Here is a 17,276-nt window from a genome sequence, read left to right as displayed (position 1 = left end):
GAACAGGTTGCAGAGACTACTTTACAACTAGCGATGAGGTAAGAAGGGCCTTGCAAGACGAAGTGCGGAAAAGTGTAGAGAAAGATGGAATAATAGTCTATTTAATCAAATATGGTGTAGACATGGATGGATAGATGGATGGATGGATGGATGGATGGAATAACTTTACTGAACGATCCTGCGAGCTACGAGGCGCAAGGCCCCATAGACCGGGCTACTCGCACGTTGGTACAGGGAGTTGTAACTCGCTGGCCGCATCGCGGGCTCGCTGGACGGCCCAGGGCTGCTCCTCCAGGTCCGTGCTGCGTAATGCTTCTTCTAGCCTGGCGGAGTTTTGATTCTTGTTTGCGGGGATCCGACCACACGGCCAGAGCAAGTGATATACGTTTAGTGTGCTATGGCAATTTTCGCAATAGGATGTTGTGTATAGGTCAGGCATGTAGTGATGTAGTCTGTTCTGCGTAGGGTACATGCTGGTTTGAAGCATTCTGAACGTGAGGGCTTGATACCTGGTGAGCTTATTGTGTGGTGTGCTGTATATTCTGCGGTCTAGATAAAAGTGCTTTGTGATCTCGTTGTACGTGGAGGGAGGGTCCCGATTCTCTCTGGAATGGTCACCTGGATCCCGGGAGGTAGCCTGGGATCAATTGAGAATGCTCTATAGCAAGCGATTGACGCGATCGAGGAATACCTCGCTCCCACAGGCCTACGATGTTCGCCCGCGAAGTTGGAGCTCCTCGTCTACAAAACATCGAGAAGCGGTCCCAAGCCAAAGAGCGAAATCAGAGACACACATGCCATTACTCTCAGAACAAAAGACGGAGGAACGATTCCGCACGTCAGCAAAATCAGAGTCCTCGGCAGGCTCATTGAGAGCAACGGCTTTAAGAGGAAGCTTTAGCTCGGGCCCAACTCCGACGCGGCCTATTCAAATACATGTGAAAACGCAAAAACGTTTTTCTGAGATAACCCCTGGACCGATTTTAATGAAATTTGTTGCATTTGAGAGGGAAAGTGAAATTCTAGTGACTGTTGGTCGCGGAATGTCCATTTGGGTCCTGAATTTTGTTAAAAAGATTTTCAAAAATTCCAAAGTTTGAAAAATATAGAAGCTCGAAGTTTACTGATTCATAGCTCTGCATAAAAAACAGATATCTCGGTTCTGTAAACTGGATCCATTAGATCATTAAAAGCGGACAAATTCGATACATCATTTTATATCTTACGTGAATTTGTTACGTTGTTTACAAGGGTTCTGCAAAAGCTACATTTCCATATTACTAAATTTTTTGACATTCATGTGTAACATATCAGTTTTGTCCGCTTTAGATTTACTATTATATGCAATTCGCGGAATCGTATTATCAGTTTTCGTTGCTGACTTACAGAGTTTTAAACTTGATAGTTTCATTTTTTGAAAATCTTCAATTTTTGCCAATTTTTAATAAAAAGTTGATGACCTAAATCAAAAATCCGGAACCAACAGTCACTAGATCTGAAGTTTTTCTTTTAAATGCAACAAACCTCGTCAAATTTGGTGCAGTGGTTGCCGAGAAAAACGAATTCTGCTTTTACATGTATTTAGATAGGAGCACCCGAGCTAAAGCTTCCTCTTAAAGCCGCTACAGTGGAGAAGCTAGTGACAAAGTCGAATAATGCCATGGAGCTCACACGACACTAACACGGCCTTAAGACAACGCGGCCTTAAGAAAGAAAATATCCTCAAGCTAACACACGCCTTCACGCTATGCCACTTCACGTACGAGGCGGCCATGCACAGATGGAAGGTAGCGGAGAAGAACAAACTCAATGTGCAACTGAGAAAGATAGTCAAACGAGCGCTGGGAGTCCCCAAAAACACTGAGACAGAGCTCCTGCTGGAACTAGGGGCACACAATACACTTGAAGAAATTGCCGAAGGTCAAGAACGGGCTCAATTGACAAGACTCTGGAAGCAAACTGGGTAGAGAACTCCTAGCCAAACTAGGTCATGACACCACAGCAATCGAGAATCCGTACCAAAGCCTTCCGACGGACACACGCAACTCCTATACGATTCGCGCACTCCCGCGGAACATCAACCCCGCGCACCATCAACCCAGAAGGCTGGCGCGCGGATTGTTCATCCTGCGAATGCTTGAAAAACTGGCGGCTCTCCATGGACTTGCCTATCGACTTCCGATAGGTCGAGTTCCAGAAACTTCCGATACGTACAGGCGCGTCCTGCGCTGTGCGATAACATTTGTTAGGCGGTGAAACGTGGTCGCCCGATAAAGATAAAGAAGTACACGTGTGAATATGCAGAAGACAAAAATAATGAATAGCCGGGCAAGATAACTGTCAACCTCTAGGGTATGTCAAGGAGTACGTTTACCTAGCTCAATTGCTCATAGGGAATCCTGATCAAGAGAAGGAAATTTACAGATAAAAAAAAAAGGTTGGAGAGCATACGGCCGACATTGTCAGCTTCTGACTGGAAGCTTACCATTAAAATTTCAAAGGAAGGCGTACAATCAGTGCATTTTAGCGGTGCTGATATATGAGGCAGAAACATGGAGGCTGACAAAGAAGTTTGCGAACTATTTAAGGACCGCGCAAAAAGCGACGGAACGAAGGATTCTTCGCAGAATCTTAAGAGGCAGAAAGAGAGCGGTTTGGATCAGAGATCAAACGGGCATAGGCGATATTCTGGTTGATATTAAGAGAAAAATATGAAGCTGGGCAGATCGCGCAATGCGTAAGTTATATATAACTGGTGGACCATTAGGTTTATAGAATGTGTGCCCAGAGAAGGGAAGTGCAGTCGAGGACGGTAGAATACTAGGTGGGGCGATGAAATTAGGAAACTCGCGGGCGCTTGTTGGAAGCACTTATCGTCGGACAGGGGTAAGGGGAGATCGCAGGGCCTTCGTCTTGGAGTGGACATAAAATAGAGTATTTATGATGCTGATGATGATGATGCATAGAGATGCACAAGGGCTCCTTAGAAAATGCATGGTGAACCTTGTAGTAAGGGTGGGCCAACTGAAATTTGTGGGCGGGTCAACTTAAAATTTGCGGCTGGGTTCAATTTGAAATTCAGAAATGGGCCAACAGAAAGTTTGGTGTGGGCCAACTTCAAATTTGAGGGTGGACCAAACTAAGTTATGGGGTGTGCCAACTTGAAGTTTCCAAGTAGGCAAACTTGAAATATACAGGTGGGTCAAGTTGAAATGTACGGTGGGTAAACACACATTAGGGTGGACCAACTCAAGATTTGGGTGTGGGAGACTTGTAATTAAAAAAAATAGTCATGGGGTTTTACGTGCCAAAACCACGATCTAAATATGAGGCACGCCGTAGTGGGGACCTGGGGTCCTTAAAAAACTTTATATTTTGACATTGGTCAAATTAAATTTGGGGGCGAGCCCACTTGAAATTCGAACAAGGGGCAGCTGAAATTGGGGGTGGACGAAGTTGAAATCTTGGGTTGGGTCAACTGAAATTTGGGGATGGGCCAACCTAAATTAGGCGGTCGGTCAATTTGAAATTTGAAGGTGAGAAACCAAAATATGGGAGTGGCGCAACTTAAATTTGGAAGTGCGCCAACTTAAATTTGAGGGTTGCCCAGCGTGAAATTTGGATGAGGGCCAACGGAAATTTGTGAGTTGGCCAACTTAATAATTCAGGGTGGGTCAACTAAAGTGTGGGGTTGGGCCTGCTTGAAGACTGGGGGTGGACCAACTTGAAACTCGCTGGTGGGCCAACTTTTATTTGGGGATGGGCCACTGAAATTTGTGGGCAGGCCAACTTGAAAGTTAGAGAAGGGTCAAGTATAATTTGGGCCTAGGCCAATTTGAAATTTGGAGGGCGGCCAACTTCAATTTGGAGGTTGGCCAACTGAAATTTGGAGATGGGCCAAGTGTATATATGGGGGGTGGGCCAACTGAAATTTGGGGGTAGGCCAACTTGAAATTTGTGTGGGGACCAACTTGAGATTTCCTGGTGGCCCAATGTCCAACTGAACGCTGCTGAGCGTCCTTAGAGTTACCAACACCACGCGAGCAAGCGAGCGCGTTGATAAGCTTGGCGCATTTTCGTTGGACCTTACCGCGGTGCATACGAAAGCTTGCGTGGACAAGGAACGGGCGCTTAAGCAAGGCTTGCGAGAGCGACATCGCGGCGATGCACTCTCTCCTCACCGCACGCCTCATGCACTACTGTGGCAGCTGGTGTTTTCCCTATAGACCCTTCTGCTCTGTCGAGGCGCTCTCGGGACCGCCGTTTCGGCTCATTCGGTGCGATTGCATTGAAGAGGCTGGATGTGACGAGAAAGTTTTCCAATTGTCTACTAATGTCTAAGCATTCACTACCACCGGAAACACCATAGGGAAACGCGCATAATCTAGGACAAGCAAGTAAGCCAAACTAAACACACCGAAGTCACAGCTGAGCCAAAGAATGCTTACACATGAGTAGAGAATTCGCAGAATTTTTGTAGCTTTTTTTTTCATTGAGGACCTCATATTTGACACCAAAATTTAATTTCAATCTAACTAGCCATGGCCTGAACTCGGGAACTATTTTTGTTTAAATGCTTAGTTGCATTAATTTCGACATTCATTTACACTGAAGGAATCATGTCAACAACTATTTGTAAAATTAGCGCCAAGATTCTACATTCTTATGGAAGCTAAACGGCATTTATTTTCTCTTTTCCGTGCTTAATCTCGATGTAGTGTTCCCAACTTAACTATTGAAATAAATATTGGCAACTTGTACATACGATGTTTATTTAACGCCTTTATTGCGTGTCCAGAAACGGGAATTCTGCAAAACTAGGGTCTCTATCTCAGCTAGTTGGTAAGGCGACATTGTGGGTATTATGCACTATAAGGTATTGCCAATTCGGCATCAGGATTTTAGCATTATGAAACATCGGTCCAGCGCACAATTGAACAAGGACGAGAAGAGAAAGACAACACGAACGCCGGACTTCAAATGAATTTTATTCATGGAAAATAGGGCTTTATGTACACAGGGGGAGGGAGTGGGGGGCTGCTAGTGCGCAGGACCACTCAAACATATTTCCTTGGTCTAGGCAACAGTCATCATTGGTGTCAAACCAAAATAAGAAAACAGGAAAAAAAAGCTTTTCCCTCTCTTTTTTACGTCACTCAGTGTAATCTTGCTCATCTCCCGCTCGGCCTAGCTGATTCGACACACCCGTTTGCCCTAAGATAATCAAGTTCTTTTTTCCCGAGTACAACAGAAGGAGCACTGACACAGTAATCGTTTGCATTGGAGATACAAAACGCTTCAAAAATTTAACGGTTTTTCTGATTGCTATATTTGCGCAACACACGTGTTCGTTCGAAAAACGCCTTGCATGCTGGCTTGTGCGAGCAACGGCGAACGTGGTCGGCTAAATGACCAGCGCCACCTAGTGAAGTGGCATTCCTGCGATGCTCTAGCAAGCGTTCATTCGGACAGCGCCCGATTTGGCCAATATAGCATTTCCCACAAGCGAGGGGAATTCTATACACAACACCGACATCACATACAACGAGGGCTTTGGTGTGCTTTATTTTGCAGGCTGGCTTCTTCTGGGATTCGTTTACTAGGCGACACATTCGCCCAAGCTTTTCCGGTGCTGAAAACACAACACGCACCCCGCACCTGTCGCCAACCTTTTTGAGGCGGTGAGAAACCTGGTGCTAATAGGGCACTACGACAGGGCGCTTTTGAGGGCGTGCGTCTTCTTTCAGCGTGCGCCTCCCTACAACCTTTACCTCGCGAATCTGGCTCTCTACCACCGAGGCCACGATTTGTCCGTGGAACCCAGCCTACTCCAGACGCCTTAGCTGGGCGTCGACGCTGTCACGAACTTGATGTTCGCATGACTTCTATAGAGCAGAGCGGATGCAATTTTTTGCTGTAGCTCTTTTTACGAGCTTGGAGTGGGCCGATTGATAAATCAGAATTTGTTTTTTCGACCGTGGCTTGTACTGCCAGCACACGCGCGCTCCACGTAAAATAAGGCACAAGTCGAGGTACTGGATGCGACCATCTTGCGGCAGTTCGTGCGTGAACTTCATTCCAAAGGCGTTACTAGCAAAAATATCGAGAATGTTGCTTATACTACTGCCTTTATCTTGAGCATCAGTCGCGTTCATTACCACGAAGTAATCGTCGAGAGAGAGAGAGAGAGAGAATAAACATTTATTTCATAAAGCGAGTAGAAAATTTCCGCGATGAGTGGGGCCCTCAGTCCAGGGCTCCATTGCCATGCGCGACTTCGCGAGCCCGCTGGATCAGCCGTTGCTGTTCCTGCTGGCTTGTGCTGAGCAGCGCAGACTCCCAAGAGGAAAGGGTAGGGTTGGGTATAGGAGGAACACTTGAAGGGTTAGGGCATTCCCATATGGAGTGATACACCGTGGGTTTGGCCCCACAGTGGGGACAATAGGAAGGGTACAGGGTGGGATGAAAGATATGTAGCATGTGGAGACAAGGAAATGAATTGGTCTGCAGTTGCCGCCAGACCGCGGCATCTGCTCTATTAAGCGAAGGATGAGGAGGGGGATAGTTATGGCGACTTTGTCGGTAGTACTCGAGCGTCTCAGTGTACTGTAGGGGCTCTGGCGGTGCGTCGTCTGGGTTGGACAGCTCTTCCGATGGTGCCCGGCCAGTCAGACCTCGGGCTACCGCATTAACGCGTTCATTACCATGGAGAGAGGCGTGTCCAGGAGTCCAGACGATACGCACCCTGTGTAACGTGGGAGGGGGGACAGAGGAGAGAATTCGATGTGTGTGTTCAGTCACGAGTCCTTGCGCGAAGGCCCGGCAGGCAGCCTGCGAGTCTGTCACTATGGGGATGGGGGTGTCCTGTGCGGAGAGGGTCGAGGCATGGACAATGGCCAGGGCTATTGCCCCTTCCTCTGCTGAGCAGCTGTGCGTTGTTAGAACTGTGGCACACACCCTAAGCGCGTCTGTATTGTCAGTTACAGCTAAACACATGGCCCGCCTCTCTGGGTAGCGGGCCGCGTCCGTGTACAAAACCGGTGTAATTGTGGTGCGGTCTCCAAAAATGCGTGCCAGGGCCTGAGTTCGGGCGCGTCTACGGCCGGCGTGTCGCTCGGGATGCATATTGCGGGGAATTGGAGCTACATGTATGCTAGCGCGTAGAGCAGGAGCGAGGCGATATTGTGGGACGTGTGTGGGTGTCTCAGGGACAGGGTAGCCAAGGCGAGAAAGTATAGCGCAGCCCTGACGACTGCGTCTGAGACGTTGGAGCTGACCATTGCGATGAGCCTCCAAAAGCTCGCCTACGGTGTTGTGGATCCCAAGCTGAAGAAGCCGTTTTGTGGAAGCATGTGGAGGCAGCCCAAGAGCCGCTTTCACTGCCTTCCGCAGAAGGGCGTCCATCTTCTGAGTTTGAGTGAGGGTGAGATTGTGATAGGGGAGGTGATATGTGAGCCGGCTGATTATAAGAGCCTGTACTATGTGGAGGACGTCTTTCTCGCGAAGGCCTCTTCTACGATTAGTAATGCGGTTTATCATATGTGTGACTTGTGCTATCTGCTGACCCAAAAGGTGCGTAGTGTGCGAGGCTTTGCCATCCGACTGAATGTGGAGGCCCAAGATGCGGAGTCTAGCTACCTGAGGGATGGGGCTGCCGTGTAACAACAGGGAGATATTAGGGGATTCGTCGGTTCTGCGGCGCCGCCTGTGCACGAGGAGCAATTCGGACTTTTCGGCTGCACAGGAAAGGCCTCCCGTGGCTGCATAGTTCTGCACAACACGTACAGCTTCCTGGAGAGCATCCTGGATGGCCCCGTCGGATCCCTGGGTTGCCCAGATCGTAACGTCGTCGGCATAGAGAGCGTGCCGGATGGTGGGTATCTGGTCTAGTAAGGGGGGCAGCTTAGCCATAGCCACGTTGAAGAGGGTGGGCGATAAGATCGAGCCCTGTGGTGTTCCTCTACCCGTGAGTGCGATGACGTCCGACCGGAGCTCTCCTATGCCAATAGTGGCTGTGCGGTCCGACAGGAAAGCTCTGACATAGTTATAGGTACGTGTGCCGCATTGGGAAGAAGCCAGATTGTCGAGAATTAGATCGTGGGAGACGTTGTCGAAAGCCCCTTTGAGGTCCAGGGCCAGAATAGCTCTGGTTTGTGCCGTAGTGGGGCCATCCACAACGTCCTCCTTAAGCTGCAGCAAAATGTCTTGCGCAGTGAGGTTAGGGCGGTAGCCGAAGAGTGTATCCGGAAAGAATTGGCTGTCTTCGAGGAAGGGTTGTAGCCGCGAAAGTACAACGCGCTCGAAGAGTTTACCTACACATGAAGTTAAGGATATAGGTCGGAGATTTTGGAGGGACAGTGGCTTGCCTTGCTTAGGAATTAGCATGATGTCCGCATGGCGCCATTCCTGTGGAAGCGTGCCATTCCTCCAGTGGTCATTGTAGAATGCAGTTAAGTCTTTAATGGCCCCATCGTCTAGGTTGCGTAGGAGTGTGTATTGAATCCCATCAGCCCCGGGTGCAGTGTTGCGCCTAATACCCTGTAAGGCCGCCCTAACCTCGGCTTCTGTAATATCGGCGTCTAGGGAGGTGGCGTCTATGTGTGGGTAGTCTCTGTAGGTGGGACGGGTGCCTGTAGCAATGTAGCGTTGCTGTAGAGTGTGAAGTAGAGTAGTGTCATCGAGGCCTGATTTGTGGAGGATGGTGCGGACTCTGTTGCTAGTGTGTATTTTGGTTTGCGTAGGGTTTAATAATGCGCGGAGTAGCGACCAGGTCCGAGGTGTGCTTAGCGTGCCGCTGAGGCGATCGCAAAGGCTATGCCAATTGTTATTAGTGAGGGTGTTCGCGTAGTCATCTGCCTCCGTAGTTAGGCGGGCAATACGCAGACGAAGTTTCCGATTATCTTTTTGCCGGCGCCACCGCCGGGTCAGGCCTCTACGGGCCTCCCAGAGATGGAGCTAATGGAGATCCACATCGGGTGTCTCTGTTGTCGCAGTAATGTGTTGAGTTGCCCTGTTTAGATCAGTTTGGAGTTGTTTGATGCACTCCTGAAGGGAGAGGGTGTCCTGAGGAGCTAGGGAGGACCGATTACGCCTAAATTTATCCCAATTGATTAGTTTAACAGTACGTTCAGGAGTGCGTGTTGGTTGTACCTGCAGTTCAGTAGCTAGAATGTAATGGTCGCTGCCCAAGTTCTCCACGAGATTGCGCCAAGAGTGTTGACCTACCCCTCTGACCACGGTGAGATCAGGGCACGTGTCTCTGCTTACGCTGTTGCCTAATCGTGTTGGCTGATCTGGTTCTGTCAGCAGAGTCATGCGATGTAACGCAAGAACTTGAGCAAGCCGGCGTCCTTTCGGTGTTTCTGTTTGGTAACCCCAGGCCGGGTGCGGGGCATTGAAGTCTCCTACAATGACCATCTGTTTAGCCACCTTGCATAGATGTGCAAAAAGATGTCCGAACTCATGCTTCCTCGCATTAGGTGCGCTGTAGATATTAAGCACAAACAGGCTGCTATGGGAGCGAGAGCACGGGACCAATTCGAGAAGTACATGCGGTATGGGTGAAGTTTCGAGGGTGTGTTCGATAACGGTCAAATGTTCGGACACTAAAGTGGCTGTGAGGTGTGGTGTGTTGCTATTTATTGTGTCTGTGTGTGTGTTGTAGCCGGGAAGTGTAGGAGTAAAATGCACTTCCTGCAACGCTATTACATCGGGGGGATGGGGCTGTGTGGCAATGAATTGGGTAAGGGATCCGCGTTTCCGGCGGTAGCCCCTGCAATTCCATTGCCACACGCTTAGGGGTTGGGGGGTAGCGCGTGTCCCTTTACGGTTGCTGGCCATGATCAAATATTATTTGTTTGTGTTTTATACCCGGAGACTGTCCGGGTGGCGGCTCATCGGCCTGGGAGGTGCCGGGAAGTGAGTGTTCCGGGCCCAGTGAGGCGGGTTTTCGGTCCGGTGACGGTAATCGGGCAGGACGAAAGTAAGGATGTGATCTTTGTGTTTCACGTGAAGGGGACAGGGAGCGTTTGGATGAAGGCGGAGGGATCGAAAGTTGGCCTAGTGAAGCCGCTATTTGTTGTTTAATATCGGCCACTATCTGCTGGACAGCAGGTTGCAGGGCCTGTTGTATTAGCTGTTGAAGTGGCGCTGTGACTTCAGCCATAATGAGCTCCTTCATTTTTTGCATTTCTGCCTGCATTATGGCAACCAATTCTGTCTTTAGAGAGACAGCCATTTCGTTCAGTGCTTGTTGTGTACAGTAGTTGGTGCGAGAGGTTTGTGCAGAGTCATTAAGATGCGGCTCATTGTCGGTCACCATGGGTTGCGGCGTGGGTTTAGGTTTAACGTGTTGTGTGACTGAAGGGGTGTGGAGATGTGGAGAGGGAGACAGAGGTGGGAACTGCGCTGCCCAGCTTACCGCTTGCTCCTTCTTGGCAGATCCATCTTTATGGCCGCGGTCCCTCGAACGGCTGGTACTGGGAGTCCGGCCCTTGGAGTGGCCCTTGGAACGACTCCTGTCAGTCTGGCGGCGATCCCCAGGTGATCCGCGACTGCGGCTGCGTCCTCTAGTCCAGGGGTTCTCCGCCGAGTTCCCCGGTGTCGTTGCTGCTTGGGTCATAGTTTCCAGAGCGCTCTGCTGAGTCGTCGTCCCAGGCTGGCCTTGCGCTGATCCGGGCGGGGGGCGCACGTCCTTATGTTTGTTTTTTTCACGAAGCACGCGCGATTTGTTGCGTTGCGGCAGTTGACGCGATGGACAGCGAGGGTCAGTAGCGGGATGAGCGCCGTTGCAGTGAATACATTTAGGTGTGCACTCATGTTCCTTCGGTGGGTTTGAGATGCCACATGCCGGGCAACGGGGTTTGTCGGGCGTGGGACAGACGTCCGCCCGATGGCCCATCGACAAGCACAAGCTACACACCTGTTGGCGCGGTCGGTATACGTGACAGCGGAGTTCTGCTCCGTACATACGGACGTAGCGGGGTACGTGGGTGCCGGAGAATGTGATCAGGGCCGTTTTCGTAGGTCCCATCATGCGAGCGTGTAAGACAGGGGCTTCTGAGCAGCGGAGGTTTTCTAGCAGCGTCGTCGTAGTGGTGTTGGGCTCAAGGCCTGAGACTACACCCTTGCAGGAGTTGTCTGGGGCGGCTACGTACGCTTGGACGGCGTGTTGAGTGACGCCCATGGAGATGAATCGAACTTTCTGCAGCCGTGCCGCGAGGTTCTCGTCCGGTGTGCTGAGCACCGCAAGGTTTTGTTCATTGCGGATACGAATGATGAGCTCGTTGAGCACGGCGCTGTCCAGCCCCGCTGCTATGCCGATGGCTCGGGCAACAGAAGTGTGAGGCCACGCACCGAGGTTCAGGCCGTCTCTCGGGCGGAACACAATCTTGTAGTCGTCGACAGGCAGTGGCGGGAGTCGCGCGTTCCTCTTGCGCGGTGCTTCGGGTGTCGGAGGAGGTGGCAAGTTCGCAGTAGCTTCTGCTAAGCGTTTCTTTTTCCGAGCGACGAGAAACCAGTCGGTGTCGTTCTCGGCCTTACCGGACGAAGCGTCGGCGTCCATCGTGTCAGGAGAGCGGGTGTCGTCGGTCTCCATCTGAGCGGAGTAAATGGGCGTTGGAAAGGGCTCGCGCCCGCGTCTAGGCTGGCGAGGTGAACGCAGGTCAGGCCCAGCGCGGCGGCGTCGGTGGTCCAGAACTTCCAAAGCCAATAAAATGTGAGGATCTCACCAGATCTTGGAGAAATTGGGCTCGATCGATGCCGCTCGCCGAGCTGCGTCGTTTGATGGTATTTTCAGTGGTGAGAAGGCAGGGGAACCGCTCGTTGATGGTTCGAAATGCGGAGCCCATACAGAGTGCGGCCAGTCACTACGGCAGCAGGTGGCGCCTCCTCAATCGTCGACATATCTAAAAACTTTCTGCACGCCTGCGTTGTGAAGGGACGCTTGAATGCGCTAGTCAATACTTGCTAAGAAAATATCGCTTAAAAGTGGTGCTAGGCAAGAGCCGATGCACACTCCTTCTTTTTGGATAAAACAGCCGTCATTAAAGGTGATAATGGTGGATCTCAGAGGTTAACTCAGAAGGCTGGGTTCCACGGAGAAATCGTGGCCTCGGTGGTAGAGAGCCAGATTCGCGAGGTAAAGGTTGGTGGGAGGCGCACGCTGAAAGAAGACGCACGCCCGCAAAAGCGCCCTGTCGTAGTGCCCTATTGGCACCAGGTTTCTCACCGCCTCAAGAAGGTTGGCGACAGGTGCGGGGTTCGTGTTGTGTTTTCAGCACCGGAAAAGCTGGGACGAATGTGTCGCCTAGTAAACGAATCCCAGAAGAAGCCAGCCTGCAAAATAAAGCACACCAAAGCCCTCGTTGTATGTGACGTCGGTGTTGTGTATAGTATTCCCCTCGCCTGTGGGAAATGCTATATTGGCCAAACCGGGCGCTGTCTGAATGAACACTTGCTAGAGCATCGCAGGGATGCTACTTCACTACGTGGCGCTGGTCATTTAGCCGACCACGTTCGCCGTTGCTCGCACAAGCCAGCATGCAAGGCGCTTTTCGAACGAACACGTGTGTTGCGCAAATATAGCAATCAGAAAAACCGGGAAATTTTTGAAGCGTTTTGTATCTCCAATGCAAACGATTACTGTGTCAGTGCTCCTTCTGTTGTACTCGGGAAAAAAGAACTTGTTTATCTCAGGGCAAACGGGTGTGTCGAATCAGCTAGGTAGAGCGGGAGATGGGCAAGATTGCACTGAGTGACGTAAAAAAGAGAGGGAAAAGTTTTTTTCCTTTTTTCTTATTTTGGTTGGACACCAATGATGACTGTTGCCTAGGCCAGGGAAATATGTTTGAGTGGTCCTGCGCACTAGCAGCCCCCCACTCCCTCCCTCTGTGTACATAAAGCCCTATTTTCCATGAATAAAATTCAGTTGAAGTCCGGCGTTCGTGTTGTCTTTCTCTTCTCGTCCTTGTTCAATTGTGCGCTGGAACGATGTTTCATAATGCTAATCATAACCAACTAGCCCAGCTGTCCATACTTAGCGATATACTTTCTAGTACATTGGGCCCTTTCTACCCTCCTCCTTTATGTGCAAACCCTTCCTCGACCCTTGTCAACCTTTTAGCAGTGACCACATGCCGTGCAAGAGAGCTCATGTTTGCTCTGGACCACCGTCTTGTCCTACCCGGTGTTCATGCCCTGTTTGCGCCGTGCTTACCGTCTGCCCGACATTCAAGAAGGATAATGAAGATTATGCGCTCCGAGCTGTGGCGACAGATCAGACACCTGCAGAACTGCCTGCGCACCTACTCCGCTTCGTTAGTACCTGGATAGAATGGTGACCCATTTTTCCGAACGCTGAACCGTGAGGCTACAAGAACTTCCGAATTTTTGTGGAGCATGTGTCTTAGAAATCTGTGTGCGTTGAAGAAAGCGCAAGTGCGACAGCAAGTTGCTCCAAAGCAAGTTACCTGCATCGGTAAGTGTGACTTGCCTGAAAGGGTTGCAGCAGTGCTAAGCCATGATCCTAAGTTTTGTATCGAGCCTAAAGAAGAACCGGTACGAATGCTGTCTATAGTCAGAAATGTGGCCGCGGCAGCCAGTTCAGATGAACACGAGCGATGTATAGCTGAAGGCGTAGAGTCACTGCAACATAGAGGTGCGGCTTTTGCTCCAAAATTACCTGTCAGATTCACTGTTAACTACTCGAAGAGCAAAGATCTTAACCTATTAGTTGGGAACAAAGAGGGCGGCATTGTTGTGATGCCAAAAGTCCTGTTCCTACAGAAGGCAAATGAGGCTATCGCAAAAAACTTTGTCCCAGTGAATGTGTCGTTAGCTAAAGTGACGAAAAAGGCTATTGCTTTATGTGAAGAGCTCAGCCTAGAAAAATTAAGAGCATCAACGCTGCTGACATTGTGTCTTTGAGTGTTTTCTTTACTGTAAAGACCCACAAGGAATCTGTTCCGTTCAGGGCTATTGTAACTGAGAAGGGCTCCTGGCAGGGCATCTTGTCAAGGTATCTGCAGAAGCACCTTAGTACCATTCCGTTAGAAGACCCTTTTCTGGTAAAAAATTCTACAGAGGTTTTCGAACATTTTTCTGTCTGTGAAAACTCGTGTCAAAAGAGGTTTGCATTTTCTATCGAAGTAGAAGATTTGTTCTACTTATTGCCTCATCCTGAGCTTTTCTGCGCGGTTAGAAGCCACATTGAAGACATGGCACCAGTGGCCTTCCAAAACATGACTGGGTTATCAACCGGCAATTTTTTAGAGCTAATATCCTTTTATCTCTCATCCACCATTATCACCTTTAATGACGGCTGTTTTATCCAAAAAGGAGTGTGCATCGGCTCTTGCCTAGCACCACTTTTAAGCGATATTTTCTTAGCAAGTATTGACTAGCGCATTCAAGCGTCCCTTTACAACGCAGGCGTGCAGAAAGCTTTTAGATATGTCGACGATTACCTCGTGGTAATGAATACGAATTGATGCTCAGGATAAAGGCAGTAGTATGCGCAACATTCTCGATATTTTTGCTAGTAACGCCTTTGGAATGAAGTTCACGCACGAACTGCCGCAAGATGGTCGCATCCAGTACCTCGACTTGTGCCTTATTTTACGTGGAGCGCGCGTGTGCTGCGCAGTACAAGCCACGGTCGAAAAATTAAATTCTGATTTATCAATCGGCCCACTCCAAGCTCGTAAAAAGAGCTATAGCAAAAAAATTTATACGCTCTGCTCTAGAGAAGTCATGCGAACATCAAGTTCGTGACAGCGTCGACGCCCAGCTAAGGCGTCTGGAGAAGGCTGGGTTCCACGGAGAAATCGTGGCCTCGGTGGTAGAGCGCCAGATTCGCGAGGTAAAGGTTGGTGGGAGGCGCACGCTGAAAGAAGACGCACGCCCGCAAAAGCGCCCTGTCGTAGTGCCCTATTAGCACCAGGTTTCTCACCGCCTCAAGAAGGTTGGCGACAGGTGAGGGGTGCGTGTTGTGTTTTCAGCACCGGAAAAGCTTGGGCGAATGTGTCGCCTAGTAAACGAATCCCAGAAGAAGCCAGCCTGCAAAATAAAGCACACCAAAGCCCTCGTTGTATGTGACGTTGGTATGCACAGCATGCACTCTTTGTGAATGTAGAACGCTTAGAAACGAAGCTGCGCCAGACAGACTAAGACAATAGGGTATATCTGTATAGACAAGCACAAACGTTCGCCTAAATTTTATTTCCGTCAGGGGCGTCAATATAAGGCATTGGCCAGACGTGTGCAATGAAGCAACGAACAAACCCAGTGAATTATGAGCGTGATGATCCCATCACCTCAACATGCCACGTATTAACTTTTCCTCGCTGCTAAAAAAAATTCACTAGTGATAACTAGTGAAACTGGTTTTCGGAAGCGTTTAGTTAGCCAGTTCTTTGTCAAGAAATATAAATTGTGTCAGTTAACGATCCTTATTGTAAGAAATTAGACTTGAGCATTTTTTCGGCAAAGATACAAGATTGAGCAGCCACAAACGTATGCCGGATATAAAATGAGTTTAGCACACTAATATTCCTGTTTGACAATGTACCAATATTCCAATATACCTGAGTGTAATTCATTAGCGATAATTTTTCACTTTCCTATGCCTCTTATGGAAACTGTGTTGCAGTTGCGTCCCACTTTTGTTTTGTGGATCTGATTTTATTTTTTATGTAACATTCTTGAAAAGATTCATGCATGCATTGACTACTTCCGGCTTGAACCTTAACTTGTTCGAAGTGTGTGCCTAAAGAAATGATCTGAAGATGTGGCGAAGTTTTTGCAGGAGGAGAATTCTGTCCTATGTGTGTTGTCTCTTGACATGGAGGATTTATTTTGCTCTTTCGTTCGCGAATGAATTGACGGAAGTGGTGCTAGAGCCTGTTGAAACGCTGGTGGCCTGTGTGTTGATAATTTTATGTCGTTACTGGAGTGTTCTATTGTATCCGCCTTCATTTTTAACAAGAAACTTTATCAGCACCAATAGGGTATATGCACTGGTTCTTTTGTGGCGCCAGTTTTTTGTGAAATCTTAAGGCATGTTGTCTGAAATTTCCAAATGTTATTGACGAGAGCACTGTTTCCAATGTTTCCAGATATACAGGTGTTTTTTTTTTAATTTTGCTAAACCAATCCGATCTTTTAATCAATGCCTACTTTGTTGATGGTATCTATGCCATTTTTCGGCAGCAGGTGAAGGGCCTATCATTTACACAGGCGCTTCCTTTCCATGAGGGATTCAGTTTTTAGATTTGTGCTTCATTGTCACTACAGATAACTTGTCTTGGCGTCATAGCCCCAGAGCCCACAAGAAGATGCTATTCTAGATTCTCCGCTTTCCAAGTTATTTAAACGAGTGATTGCTAAGCTCTGCCTGGGATCTTTTGTCAGGAAGTCGTGCCCACTTAATTGTCATGCACAAATACTTCTATCGTTTCTTGTTGGCTGCCTGCCTTTGCACTGCCTTGACAGCGGACAGGACAGTGTTTCTGCACGAATCAAAAGGAGCGCGCAATAAGCAGCCTGGCAGTGCAATAGCCTGACAAGGGAATAAGAATTCAGCATCGGCAGTTAGCCTCTAGAGTATGTGCAGAAGTAGGTATATCTAGGTCAATTAATCACAGGGAAACCTGATCGTGAGAAGGAACTTTACAGAAGAATAAACATGGATTTGTGTGCTTACAGCGGGCATTACCAAATTCTCACTGGGAGCTTACCATTCATTAAAAAGTGTACGATTATTGCATCCTACCACTGCTAACGTACGGGCAGACACTTGACGTTATCGTCAAACCTCACTGTCGTCAATTTTTATGTACAAAAACGAGGTATATGTATTGTATCAAGTGTTGCATCGGTACTCATCAAAAGTTTCTTAGCCAAACTTGATTGCTTGTTGTCGCGGTTGCTTACTGACGACCGCACAGTTCGTGTGTTTAAGTACGCGGACCACTTTTAATCCTGTTAAATACTAACTCTCTCGATAACCTTGAAGAGGTAGGGAAATACATTTTTCAGTGCTTCAAACCTTCAGGCAGCAAGTTGAAATTTACCTTTGATTTGCCGAGAAGACTTCTCTGTAGTTTCTAAACATAATAATGTTCTTTGATGATAAGGGCCACCTATGTTGGTAGTACTCGCCTGATTCAGAAAAGGCACTCCTGCAGTTCGACTCGTGTCACTCAAAGCTGATCAAGAGGGGCATTGCGGTGTCATGCTTGAGGTCATCTCTTGCCAAGCTGTGCCACCATAAAGTC

This window comes from Dermacentor variabilis, chromosome 5 (genome assembly GCF_050947875.1).
Source record: "Dermacentor variabilis isolate Ectoservices chromosome 5, ASM5094787v1, whole genome shotgun sequence".
NCBI classification, from domain to species: Eukaryota; Metazoa; Arthropoda; class Arachnida; order Ixodida; family Ixodidae; genus Dermacentor; species Dermacentor variabilis.
This window is presented reverse-complemented; position numbering follows the sequence as displayed.